Source organism: Benincasa hispida, chromosome 8, assembly GCF_009727055.1.
Source record: "Benincasa hispida cultivar B227 chromosome 8, ASM972705v1, whole genome shotgun sequence".
In the NCBI taxonomy this organism is placed as follows: Eukaryota; Viridiplantae; Streptophyta; class Magnoliopsida; order Cucurbitales; family Cucurbitaceae; genus Benincasa; species Benincasa hispida.
The window spans coordinates 58,424,171-58,438,292 of record NC_052356.1 but is presented as its reverse complement, the minus strand read 5'-3'; the positions used below and the strand labels follow the sequence as shown (position 1 = coordinate 58,438,292).

The window sequence follows — 14,122 nt, the reverse complement described above, 5'->3', positions numbered from 1 at the left end:
AAAATACAAACATATGAAAACTTGGTTTGAGTGGGTTTTTCCCACATGTACACGAAGTAGGAGGTGTTTCTCCCAAATTTACACACAAATCCCAGTTCTTCATGAAGTTGCTGCTGGCATTGAGCTGAGTTGGAAATTGGAGATGAAATTACGTGAAGAGTAGCTTGGATTTGGGAGAATTCATCACAGGTATGTTCATAAGAAACCCTCTTTTGATTTTCTATCAAAGTATGCTTTTAGAACTCAAATTAAATGTAATTAGAGTACTTATTGATTCTGTTTACTTCTGTTGCATACTAGTATATCCCAACATCATCGTAATCCAGATTCCCAGATTTACCTTTCATCCTCTAAAACAGGCTCTATACTTGTAAATATTTTATATGTTATTACATCACTTATGAACAATTGATACATGTCTATCACTAATATATAAAATTTACATCTATTAGTGATAAAGTATCTTTATGTTTATTAGTGATAGATATTGATCATTGACAAGCTTTATCATTTTTATAACTATCACTAATAAATTGATATAACACTTAATAGATTTATCAATGTTAATATATTTGTGTAATTTCATGTAATTTTATTTAGTGTATTTGGTGGGTTGTTGGTTAGGATTTTGTGTCTATTATTAGGTATTCTCGTGTGTAAATTTACTTTTTGTATTTACTCATATATGATGGAATACAAAAATACAGTAATATTTGGACTTGGTATTGATGACGGGAAATTAGAAGTAAATTTTACTCGAAAATTAAAATCCCTTGGACGCAGTATGCGATGCATGTTCTTAAGATATACGTTGTTAGTCATGCGTTGATGGTCATGCGTTGGAATGAATATGCGCCAAAAAATGTATGCGATGACCATGCGTTCTGTCACAAGTTTTCTTGCGTTCACGCCAAGTATAACATGAACGCAAGTTTCTTGGGTAATCCGAGGTCGAACATAGGGACTTGTAGCTATATGTATGCGGTGATGTGCATGCGGCGGTTAAATAAAATAATGTTGGAGGGGTTGCTAAGTTATTCCTACTTCTACTCCTATCTAACAGACAATGCAATGAGAATATACATAAGAGGTAGACAACACTTGTCATGAAATAAATGAATGGGAAAATAGATAAAATGCGGAGATGTTTTCATTGCAACCCTTAAGAATGACCACAAGGACAACCTTAGTCAACGCAAACCATGCAATCATGCTACACACACGTGATCCTAACTCTAGGACGTATGCGGTGTATCTGCGATATTGCCGAGAAGCCTATGCCTGCCTAGACCTCCATAACCAGCTCACTAGCTCTCGCCGCATAAGCATGGCTGCCGCATAACCCCTTATCCTACTTCCTGGACGCATGCAAATCCAATCCATAGGGTGCATATGCTGTGTGAAGCAAACAGAGCTTATCTCTAAGATACCCATTCTTGCCTATGCGTTCCAATCCGTTCTCTCGAGTCTTAGATTTGGGTTTTAGACTACTTTCCTGAGTATGCCTAAATGAATGATGCGCTCATAGGATAAGGTAACCGCATGAACTTGGTTGACGCAAGATTATTCCTATCTCTAGTGAACAATGCATACATTGCTTAATGCGACCAACCATTTACCCTCTCGGGCAGTTGGTTGTTGCTGACTTTACTCATAGACAAGCAATGCATTAGTCTATAGACAGGCGTTGCCACAGCTTCATACTAAGTAAATAAGGTTACTCACACACTCATGCAATGCACACCTCTCGGTGGGTTGCTACATGCTTCATATCCCTAATCCACATGACTAAGTATGCAATACCCAAGCAATCCCACTAAGTGTTACAATGAAAGTAAAGATGTTAAGCAAAGAAGATGGAGATGGAGATGGAGTCGAAGGAAACAGAGAAATGCATTGAAAAATAAATTGTATTAATTCCTTAATCACAAAATGTCATACAATACAATATAAAAAAAGAAAGAAAATGAAATGACTGGTTGGAAGCAAAGACTTGCTTCCAGCGGATGTGCGTCAAGGCTGTCGGTGGTACCATGGATGGGCGGTGGAGCTGACTCTCTGGAGATCTAGCTCTGGTCGAAGGCTCCGGTCGTCACTCGGAATGGATGAAGGAGGTGAAGAACTCTCAACGTCTTTTCATGCATTTGTCTGGATCACAAGGATCCGCCCTAGGCCAACCTCAGACGAAAACCTTGAATAACTTGAATTTTAGCTCATCGGCTTCTATTTATAGAGTTTAGGTCATCGATAGCATTAATTGGACTGCTCTGAGTCTGACGTTCGGCGCGTTAGTCCTTTCTGAACCTCTGCCACTAACGGTGTGGTAAGTGAAATGTCAGCATCATCTTTTGGTTTTTCTCGAGGTAGATGCGTTGATGCATTCATTCCACCAACCTTGCGTTGATCCCATTAGAATGTGTTGTCGCATAGCTGCAATCATTTAATGACCGTATTCGCTTAATACCACGACTCTATACGATGACCGCAATTGCTAGGCGAGCGCAACTCCCATGCGATGGACGCATATGGTTGATTACCGCAACATCTATATGTTGATCGATGCGTTCGGCCTTGCGATGGAGTGTTTCTCTGCATGGGTCATCTATGTGGTGGTTTAGTTTTCACGTTTGCGTCCATTTCCTGTTTTAGCTACAAAAATAAAACATTGAACACTTAATAATGCAAAATAACAGGTTAGCAAAGATTCAACATGCTGATCGACGCAAGCTCATTTTCTCGTGAATTTCTAACATGATTGACGCATATTCTGCCTAACAACCTTCATAATTATAAGTAAAAGACCTAAGATGACATGCATTTCGGCATGTCATCATACACCCAAACTTAAAATCATGCTTGTCCTCAAGCATGCGTTATACTCAAGAAATTCTAACTCACCTTCATGCTTTCCTTTGCAATGATCAGCTTCTCAGAATATAATTTACACACACCTCTTACCATCGCCGCAATGTTCTCCTCCACTTAGGCTGCTTCTTCAAAAAGATCTTTTCTAAGTTTAGATCCGACAAGCCTTTGCTCAAAAACTTTTTATTCATTCACTGCAATTTTGTGTTTAGCTTTTGAGAATGCGTTCGTTCAAAATAGTTCAAAAATTTGCCATGGCTTATTCAAATGCGGCGTTGAACCTGGTTACGCCCTTCGTTTTGGCTTACCCCCACGTGTGTCATGCGGGCATCTAACTTCGGATGCGTTCCATATTCAACTCAACTCTTGTCTCGTTTGATTTGGCTTGCGCCGGACAGAGGAGTTGCGCTAATGCGCTGATCCTGGCGACTTGCCTTCGTTTTGGCTTGCCCTCACGTATGTCATGCAGACATCTAACTTCGAGTAAGTGCCTTTCACAACTTAACTCTTATCAACATGGGTTTCCTCATTGCATTGATGTGGAGTTATTATTCTCAAAAGCTTGCTTCACTTTTTTTTTTTCAAATGATCGCAATGCAATGAATGTAATTCTCCGAGACCGCTACCATCCCCAAACTTAGAGGTTGGTAACGTTCTCACCGCAAAGCTAAAAATAAAATTACAAGAATGCAATAATAAATGTTTGAACAAAGGTTTGCACAAAATAAAACTTAATAATTTCAAAATTTGAAGAAGCTAATAAAAGTAAAGAATGCCTTGCATTGATTAGTTAGAAGATGCGATGAACTATACGTACCATCATATAAACATCGCAAAACAACGCAATCGGGAAAGACAGAATTTCAAAAGGATAAGGCATACAAGATAACAGGAAAAGACCTTAGGCGGAATAATGCATGCGATCATGCGTTGGAATTCACGCGATTGAAGCCATACATTGAAGGGTGAAAGGAATTCTTCCTTTGAACTACGAACCGAGGAGACTTATTGTTGCACCTACAAGAGCAAACGTACCACAACCAAGGAAGCAACCATATATCCAAAATAACAATGAAAATAAAAATAACCTATACTAAGAAAGCAAAGTAAAGATAGAGTAGAAGACGTCCCTGGAAAAATAAGAGTGTTATCATAGCAAGGAGTCTTTTATGCAGGAGATGGTTCTCAACTGCTTGGGTCAAGTTGCCCAGACCATTGGAACTTCTGGCAATTGTTGGGCGCATGTTGGCCACCATTAGCTTAGAACTGCCTTTAGCTCTTTTGCGACTGATTGCCCTTCTACCTTGGGGTCAACATTGGCTTTCAGTGCATCACTTACACTTCAATATTGTTTGCAACCTGGTCGCACAAGTTGCAATACTCCCAAGATAAAAAGTTTGCTCACAGAGACACAAAACATAACAAACATTTAGCTGCCAAGTCCCCGGCAACGACGCCAAAAACTTGATGATGGAAAATTAGAAGTCAATTTTACTCGACAATTAAAATCCCTTGGACGCGGTATGCGATGTATGTTCTTAAGATATGCATTGTTAGTCATGCGTCGATGGTCATGCATTGGAATGAATATGCATCAACAAATGTATGCGATGACTGATAATGGGCAGAAATGCACGTTATCATAGTACTGAATCCTTAAACAATGTCAGATTGCGTTGATGAAATATGTTAAATTGCGTCTATTAAGCATAAATTCTATAATATTGTGGTCGCATGTGTCTAATGCATTAGAGTACTTGATCTTTATATTTTTGTGCATAATAATGCGTTAACACAATGCAAAAAATGCGATAATAGGAATACATTGGTCGAGCGCAACTTCACCGCAAGACTTTGTGTTGATCGTGCTCGCAAACATTCACCCAAGAAGAATCACTGCAACACGGTGGGCGCATCCGGACGAAAGGAAAATTAAGATCGATGGGACAGAAAGCTGATAGTAGTCGTATCCAAATTAAGTTGACAGCCGATAATGGTCACAAAGTACATCCAACTTTATCGATGACAATTATCCGGCGCATCAGTCAGGAATTAAAGCTGTCCCATCTGTACAACCAGGAGAGAAAAGCCACCTTTTACCTTTGATGCCCTATAAATACCAAGTGCATTCTTCAGAGAAGGGGTTAAGCAGTCGATTATTTCATCATTTTACAAGTTCGCGTCTCTGTCCATAGTCTTCTTTTATTTTAAGGCGGAAGCGAGGAAGAAGGTGTGCCGATAGATCGTTCCAACAAGCTGGAGAAAGCACCGGAAGCTTCAAGACAGAGAAAGGGCCGACGCCCGCAAAAGCAGGAATATTTGTAGATCAGAATAGAGATTCAGTGTAAAACGCCTCAGTCAGCAAGGAATTGCTACCAGGCTCTCTACCTTTAATTTCCATTATCATTTTGTACTCAATTCAGTTATAAGAATGGAACGTCTTTCTCTATATCTGTTCACTCTCTGTAATTCACGCATGAGTAGCTAAAACAGTTGAATGGGTTGAGAAGCATTTAACTAGCACAACTAGGGAATCTTCATTCTTTGTAATTATCTTGTTTATGTATGCTTCATTCGTTTATTAGAGATACTCGAGAGAGTAGTCTAAGGACAGGATCTAGACTTGGGAAGGTCAGGTCAGAATCTAGATTTGGAAGAATCAGATTAGAACACATAAACGAGAGATAGACGCTTAGGAATGAGCACTATTTGCTATCAACACATCGCATGCATCTTAGCAATAAGATATGATTGTATGCGGTCACCTTGCTTTCATGCATTTTGCATTCAACATATGGGTCTTAGACTTAGGAGCATCGCATTTACATTGGGAAATGACTTGCTGTGCATGGTTGTAATATGATCGCAAGGTTTGATGCATTCCCAAGTAACGCTAGCTAAAGATCTTCTTAACCTGTTCATCGCATACTCATTGCATCTATCAATGCAACTCTCTTTCTCAAATCCACCGCCTTTATTTACACTTTTTTTTATCAACGCAACAACACACCCACACTTTATTTATTTACTTGGTTACCACAAAGTTTTCATAAACATTATCAATGCAACTATTTTCACAAGTCCCTGTGTTCGATCTTGGACTTACTAGGAAACTCAGAGGAATTTACACTTGGACTCTTTTGGGGAAACTTGAGTGCACAATGCAATCCACTAACATATATCTTCCATAATTTTTACTTCATAAAATTCAAGCATCAAGTTTTTGGCGCTGTTGCCAGGGACTTCGGCAAAATAGTTGTTAATATTAATTTTTGTGATTTCTTTGTAGAACTCTCAATCTCTGGCGAACTACGACCCGGAGATTGAGAGAACATTTCGAAGGAGACTAAGTGACCACCAACAGCAACCACAATTCGATAAAGAAGAGATGGCAGAGCAGCCTAGGAATGAAGCACCAAACAACAACAATGTCATGGAAAATCCGATTATGTTGACAAACGATCGCAATAGGCCCATTAGAGACTATGCATTGCCAAACCTTTATGATTTCTCTCCGAGAATTATGAGGCTTGCCTTAGATGGAAGTAGATTTGAAATGAAACCGGTGGTACTGTAGATGATCCAAGCTGCAGGTCAATTCGGAGGAAGGCGTGGCAAGGATTCGCACGCCCATCTCTGAAGTTTTATTGAAATCTGCAATACTTTTGTGTTCCCGAACATCTCCGCTGAAGAAGTTCGACTAACATTGTTCCCACTTTCTCTCTGTGATCAGGCTAGGAAATGGGCTTATTCGCTCGAACCAGGAGAAATCATTTCTTGGAAGCAGGTGGTGGAGAAGTTTATGAAGAAGTATTTTCCACCTACCGAAAATGCAAGACGAAGAAACCTTATTACTAATTTTGAACAAGATATGGACGAATCGCTCAATGATGCTTGGGCAAGGTTTAAAAGGTTAGTCCGAGATTGTCCACATAATGGGCTACCAGATTGCCTGCAAATGGAAATTTTCTACCATGGTTTGAATCTTGCTTTGTAGACCGTTGCCAATGCGGTAGCAGTTGGTGGTCAGCTTGACAAGACTTATGTTGAGGTGAAGAATATCCTGGACCATATCTCTAAGAATCATGAAGACTGAAGGAAGAGGGACCAGAGATTAAGACTCAAGGATTCTGACACAAATAGCGGTGTTATTGTCTCATTGCAAAACCAAATGACCGTAATAATGAATTTGATTCAAGGAATGGCGATCAATAGCCCAACACTGCAAGGTGGGCAAATCAACGCAATAAGTCAAAACACCGCAAGGTGTGCGACTTGCGGTGATGGGCACATGATGGAGGATTGCCCGCAAAATCCACAGTCTGTATATTTTGTAAAGAATAACCCCTTTTCAAACACCTACAACCCCGGGTGGAAAAACCATTCCAATTTTGCTTGGAAGAATCAACAAAAAAATTTTAAATCTGTGGCACAAAAAGAAGGGCCACAAGGATTTTTTCAACGCAGTAATGGTCAGCAGAGCAACCAAGCAAGTAGCTCGCAACAACTAATGCAATCTTCTTCTCTAAAGAGCCTATTAAAGCAATATATAGAGAAAAATGAGACAGTGCTTCAAAGTCAGGCTATGTCCATCCGCAACCTTGAATTGCAAATGGGCCAGATCGCGAGTGAGTTGAAAAGTAGACCGCGAGGGGCGTTGCCAAGTTCATCAAATTTCCATGCAACCCAGGGGGATAGGTAAGGAGCAATGTCAGGTTGTGACATTGCGCAGTGGAAAGACCGTGGAGGGAGGAAGAAAGGACCAGAGTAGAACAACTTCCATCGTAGCTGAGCCTGAGATTGCGATAACGCAAGAAAAAGAAAGAGAGAATGAAGTAGTGGAACCTAAGGCTACGTTGACCTCAAAGTCAAATGAAACAGGAACTGTGAAAGTCTAGCTACCACCTTTCCCTTAGAGGTTACGAAAGAAGAAAAACGAAGAGGAACGGTACCAACACTTCTTTCTATGTTAAAACAATTACATGTTAACATTCTTTTCAGTGAAGCGATTGAGGAAATGCCTGCCTATGCTAAGTTTCTGAAGGACATGGTAACTAAGAAAAGAGGTGTTGAAAAATTTGCCACGGTAGCATTAACGCAAAGTTCCAAATCTATTATCCCACCAAAGATAAGCGATCCTGGGAGCTTCACTATTCCTTGCTCCATAGGAGGAATCTATATTGGGCAAGCCCTGTGTGACTTGGAGGCCAACATAAATTTGATGCCACTGTCGATCCTTCGACAATTAAATGTGGGGAAACTTGTGCCCACCTCCGTGACTCTCCAATTGGCAGATAGATCTCTGGTTCATCCAGAAGTGAGGTGCAGGATGTGTTGATCACGATTGATAAATTTATTTTGCCAGTTGACTTCATCATCCTAGACTATGAGGCCGACAAAGATGTGCCCATCATTTTGGGGCGACCTTTCCTTTCAACGGGTCGTGCTCAAATTGATGTGCATAAGGGAGAAATCACTTTGAGCATAAACGAACAGAAGCTCAAGTTTAATATAATTCGTGCCACAAAATTTCCTGATGAGGAAGACCTGCAAGATTCAGATGATGACCTGAATTTGATTGAAGAAGAAAAGTCTGATGAAGAGTGTGAAGAAGAGGATGCCAACGCATCTGTAGTTGCTTGCAATGCGATCGTAGCAAAAATAAACAAAGAAAAAGGATCGATCGCAATGCATGAAGAAGAGCCAAAAGAAAAAAGAAAAATAACGCAACCTTCTCTTGTGGAACCACCAACCCTTGAACTAAAAACCCTACCAACACATTTGAAGTATGCATTTCTGGGGCAGGATGAGAAGCTGCCAGTGATTATTTCCTCTGCGCTCAATGCAGATCAAGAGAATGCGTTGATGAGCATTCTCAAGAAACATGTGCGAGCAATTGGCTGGACGCTCGCTGACATCAGAGGAATTAGCCTCGCGTACTGTATGCACCACATTCGTCTTGAGGATGACCACAAAGAAAATATTGAAAATCAACGCAGACTTAACCCTGCAATGAAGGAAGTCGTCAAAAAGGAGATTATCAAGTGGCTGGATGTGGGCATTATCTATCCAATTGCAGATAACACGTGGGTCAGCCTCGTGCAATGTGTGCCGAAGAAGGGTGGAATGACGGTAGTCCCCAATGAGAACAATGAATTAATACCACAAAGAATCATCACTGGATGGTGCATCTGCATGGACTACTGCAAATTGAATGCAGCCACAAAGAAAGATTACTTCCCTCTGCCATTCATTGATCAAATACTAGACAGACTAGCAGGGAATGACTTTTATTGCTTTTTGGATGGATATGCCGGGTAAATCAAATCATGATATCTCTTGAAGACCAAGGCAAGACCACATTTACTTGCCCATATGGGACATTCACTTTTTGCCGTATGCCGTTTGGCCTCTGTAATGCACCAAGTAGGTTTCAAAGATGCATGATGGCGATCTTTTCAGATTATTTTGAGGACTTAATATAAATATTTATGGATACTTTTCCGTTTATGGGAACACTTATGAAATCTGCTTGGCCAATTTGGAGAAAATTCTGAAAAGATGTGAAGAGACGAATCTGGTGCTTAACTGGGAAAAATGTCACTTCATGGTGAAAGAGGATATAGTGTTGGGACACAAAGTCTCCCGAGAAGGGTTGGAGGTGGAAAAAGCAAAGATCGACGCAATTGAAAAACTTCCACCTCCAACCAGCAATGAAGGCCGTGTGGATCTTCTTGGGGCACGCTGGATTTTATAGACGATTTTTCAAGGACTTTTCTAAAATAGCACGACCAGAGGCAGACAGGAAGTTTGAATTTAACAAGAATTGCCTCAATGCATTCCAAGATTTAAAAGATGCGCTGATTACCACGCTCGTCTTGATTGCGTCGGATTGGACACTGCTATTCGAGATCATTGCGATGCAAGCGGGTATGCGATGGGAGCCGCATTAGTGCAAAAGAAGAAAACTATTTTGCACCCCATCGCATATGCGAGTAAAACTCTGAACCCTGCTTAACTTAATTATACCACCACTGAAAAAGAGCTCCTGGCTGTGATTTTTGCGTTGAAAAAATTTCAGGCATATCTATTGGGAACTAAGGTACTCATTCACACTGATCACTCGACAATCAAATATTTGATAACAAAGAAGGATGCAAAGCAGAGGTTGATCAGATGGGTTCTCTTCCTTCAAGAATTTGATATCAAAATAATTGATCGAAAGAGGATAGAGAATAAAGTCGCGGATCACTTGTCCAGATTAGAAAATCCTAAGGTTGACCGCAATGAATCTGAAGTGAGTGCCATGTTCCCGGATGAGCAGTTGTTTCGCATAGAAGAACTGCCCTGGCATGCGAATGCTGATATATTTTAGGAATGGGTTTTGTTTTATTTTATTTATTGTTAAGGACGAATGGGTTGAACATAAAATGATGCGTTAGAGAAGGCTTATGCGTTTGCACCCATTCATCTGAGGTCATGCGTCGGAATGATGATGCGTTAATCTTAGCATGCAATAATCGTGCGTTCCTATCACAAGTTTTCTTACGCTTGCGCCAAGTATAACACAAACGAAAATTTCTCGGGTAATCCAAGGTCGAACACGGGGACTTGTCATTCAATAATATTTTTGAAGTGATGCGTTTGAAGTGAGGAATAAAAATAAAGCGAAGAAAGTTTAAATGACTTATACACTACTTCTACTCCTAACTAAACAAATTGAGCAATAGAAGATTTAAAATAAGAATAAGTATAAACATAACAACCAATAACACATAGTAATGTTTACTATCTTAAATCGCTCGAGTAATCCCAACTCATTGCACTGACGCATCACACCTCTCGGTGGTCAGCCACATGACTATATCTCTATAGTGTGTGGTTGCGTTGAGCATAAGATTTTGCCTATCTCTAGGAACAATGCGAACCTTGCTTAGTGCGTTCCATCTCTTACCTTCTCAGGAAGTTAGATGCGGCTATTTAACTTATAGACAAGCAATGCAACATCCCATAGATAGGTGTTGTCACAGCCTTTCACCAAGCAAAGAGGATTAACTCACTTATACTTGCACAATGCACACCTCTCGGTGGGTTGCTACATGCGTCCTATCTCTAGGCTACACGATTAAATATGCGATTGACTTTGATAAATAAACATTGAAGAAAAACTATGATAGAGATGAAGATGATGAAGAAGACGATAATGAAGGAGTTAAGATTTGCATTGATCACAAAATATCTTAATATCTCAAGCTAAAATGTAATACAATACAGAGATTAGAAGGGAGATGAAGGACTCTGTGTCAAGGCTACCGGTGGTGCCATGGTTGAATGGTGGAGATGTCTCTCTCGAGCTCTATCTCCGGCGAAGGCTTCGGTCATCACTCAATTTGGTCTATGGAGGTGAAGAACTCTCACTGAAAATCTCATTCAAGCTCTCATCTATGATCACAAACTTCTGCCTTGAGGCAGAAGCTCGAATGTCTCAAAATGAAGGTCTCAAGGGCTATTTATAGAATTTGGACGCCGACAGATGTAATGATGGAGGTATGGCTCACTGCTGCTTTAGTCGCGGTATGGGCATTGTCACATCGCCTTATCTTGTTAATACTCCCAAGGTATGCGTCCGAGATGAATTTAGCTAAAGTTATCAATGCGTTCTACCCATCTTGTGATCTTTTATTATGGTTGTCACTCCGTGGCCGCAATCTTTATTTGTTCACTGCGTTCAACTTCCATGCGTTGGATGCATGGGGTTACCGTCTGCGTTCATCTTTTGTGGTCTCCTGGCTTCAGCGCATGTGTTTGTTTGTGGTTGCTTCTTACAAACACATGCGTTTGATTCCTGTGATAGCTATAAAAGTAGATACTTTTGGAATATCACATAATATTGGGCCAGTGAGGATTTAGGTGCTAATCGATGCAGAACTCAACTTTTCGCAAATTCCAAGTATTATCACTGCATTTTCTACTTATTAGCCCCCATAATTCTAAATAAAAGGCTTATAATAACTGGCATTTCTGCCAGTTATCACCCTCCCAAGCTTATGCATGCGTTACACTCAAGAAATTCTTAACTCACCTTCCGGCATTCATTTGCGATGACCAACTTTTCAAAATATAATTAACTCGTATCTCTAACCATGGCTGCAATGCTCTCCTCTACTTTGGCTGCTTCTTCAAAGAGATCTTTTCTAAGTTGAAATTTGGCAAGCCCTTGCTTAAAAACTTTTTATACATTCTCTGCAATTTTGCGTTCAGCTCATGAGAATGCGTTCGTTTAAAACATTTCAAGCTTATGCGTTTACTTATTCGAATGCGACATTGAACCTGGTTATGCTCTTCATTTTGGCTTACCCCCATGTATGTCATGCGGGCATTCAACTTCGGTTGCATTCCATATTCAAGTCAACTCATGTTTTGCTTAATTTGGCTTACGCCAGACAGAGGAGTTGTGCTAATGCGTCAATCCTGGCGATTTACCTTCACTTTGGCTTGCCCCCACGGGTGCCATGCGGACATCCAACTACGGGTAAATGCCTTTCACAACTTAACTCTTATCAATATGGATTTCCCCATTACATTGACAGTGAAGTTGTTATTTTCAAAAGTTTTTCTTTGAAGAAAATGACCGCAATGTGATGAACACAATTCTCCGAGACCGCTGCCACCCCCCAAACTTAGAGGGTGGCAGCGTTCTCACTGCAAATTGAAAACAAACTTAATAGGAATGTGATAACAAATGTTCGAGCAAGGGTTTGCACACAATACAACTATAGACTTTCACAATTTGAAGAAACTATTAAAAATATGGTGTGCCTTGCGATACTAGTTAGAGAACGCGGTGAATTATTTGTACAATTATAGACGCATCACAAAGAACCGCAGTCAAATAAGAGAATTCCAAAAGGATAATGCATAAAAGATAATAAGAAAAGAACCTTAAGTAGAAGAACGCATTCGACAATGCATTGGAGTTCATGCGATTGAAGCCATGCATTTGAAGGATGTGGAGGATTCTTCTGTTGTAACTGCGCACTGAGGAGAGTTATTATTGCACCTACAAGGGGCAAACGCACCACAACCAAGGAAGTAGCCGCATATTCAAAATAACAATAAATAAAAATAATAAACTAAACTAAGAAAGCACTGTAAAAGATAGAGTAGAAGACGTCCCTAGAGAATTTGGAATGTTGTCACCGTAAAAAGTCTCCCACGCAGGAGGTGGCTCTCAACTGCTTGGGTCAAGGGCTTGCCTTGACCATTGGAGCTTCCAGCAATTATTGGACCCATGATAGTTGCCATGCGTCTAAGACTACTTTCAGCTCATGTGACAGATAGCCTTTCTAACTCGGGGTCAATATTTGACCTTCGACGCATCGCCTATACTTCAAATATTGTTTGCAGCTTGGTCGCATCACCTACAATACGCCTAAGATTGAAAGGGTGCCTGTAAAAACACAAAACCTCACAAAACATTATCTGCAAAGTCCCCGACAACGGCACCAAAAATTGTTGATATATTTTAGGAACGGGTTTTGTTTTATTTTATTTATTGTTAAGGATGGATGGGGTTGAACATGAAATCATGCGTTAGAGAAGGCTTATGCGTTTGCACCCATGCGTCTGAGGTCATGCGTCGGAATGATGATGCGTTAATCTTAGCATGCAATAATCGCTCATTCCTATCACAAGTTTTCTTACGCTTGCGCCAAGTATAACACAAACGCAAGTTTCTCGAGTAATCTAAGGTCAAACACGGGGACTTGTCACTCAATAATATTTGTGAAGTGATGCGTTTGAAGTGAGGAATAAAAATGAAGCGAAGAAAGTTTAAATGACTTATACACTACTTCTACTCCTAACTAAATAGATTGAGCAATTGGAGATTTACAATAAGAATAAGTACAAACACAGCAACCAATAACGCATAGTAATGTTTACTATCTTAAATTGCTCGAGTAATGCCAACTCATTGCACTGAGCATCACACTTTGATAAATAAATGCTGAAGAAAAACTATGATAGAGATGAAGATGATGAAGAAGACGGTAATGAAGGAGTTAAGATTTGCATTGATCACAAAATGTCTTAATATCTCAAGCTAAAATGTAATACAATATAGAGATTAAAAGGGAGATGAAGGACTCTGCGTCAAGGCTGCCGGTGGTGCCATGGTTGAATGGTGGAGATGTCTCTCTTGAGCTCTACCTCCGGCGAAGGCTCCGGTCATCCTCGGTCTGGTCTATGGAGGTGA

The 14,122-nt window shown here is 40.3% G+C and overlaps 1 non-coding gene across 1 annotated transcript; it reads right to left on the bottom strand.

The window, feature by feature from the left end:
- Nucleotides 1–6,700: 6,700 nt before the first annotated feature.
- LOC120084277 lies at nucleotides 6,701–6,807 on the bottom strand. Its single transcript, XR_005483642.1, has one exon. It is a non-coding gene; the product is annotated as a small nucleolar RNA R71 (small nucleolar RNA).
- Between the last annotated feature and the right edge of the window lie 7,315 nt (nucleotides 6,808–14,122).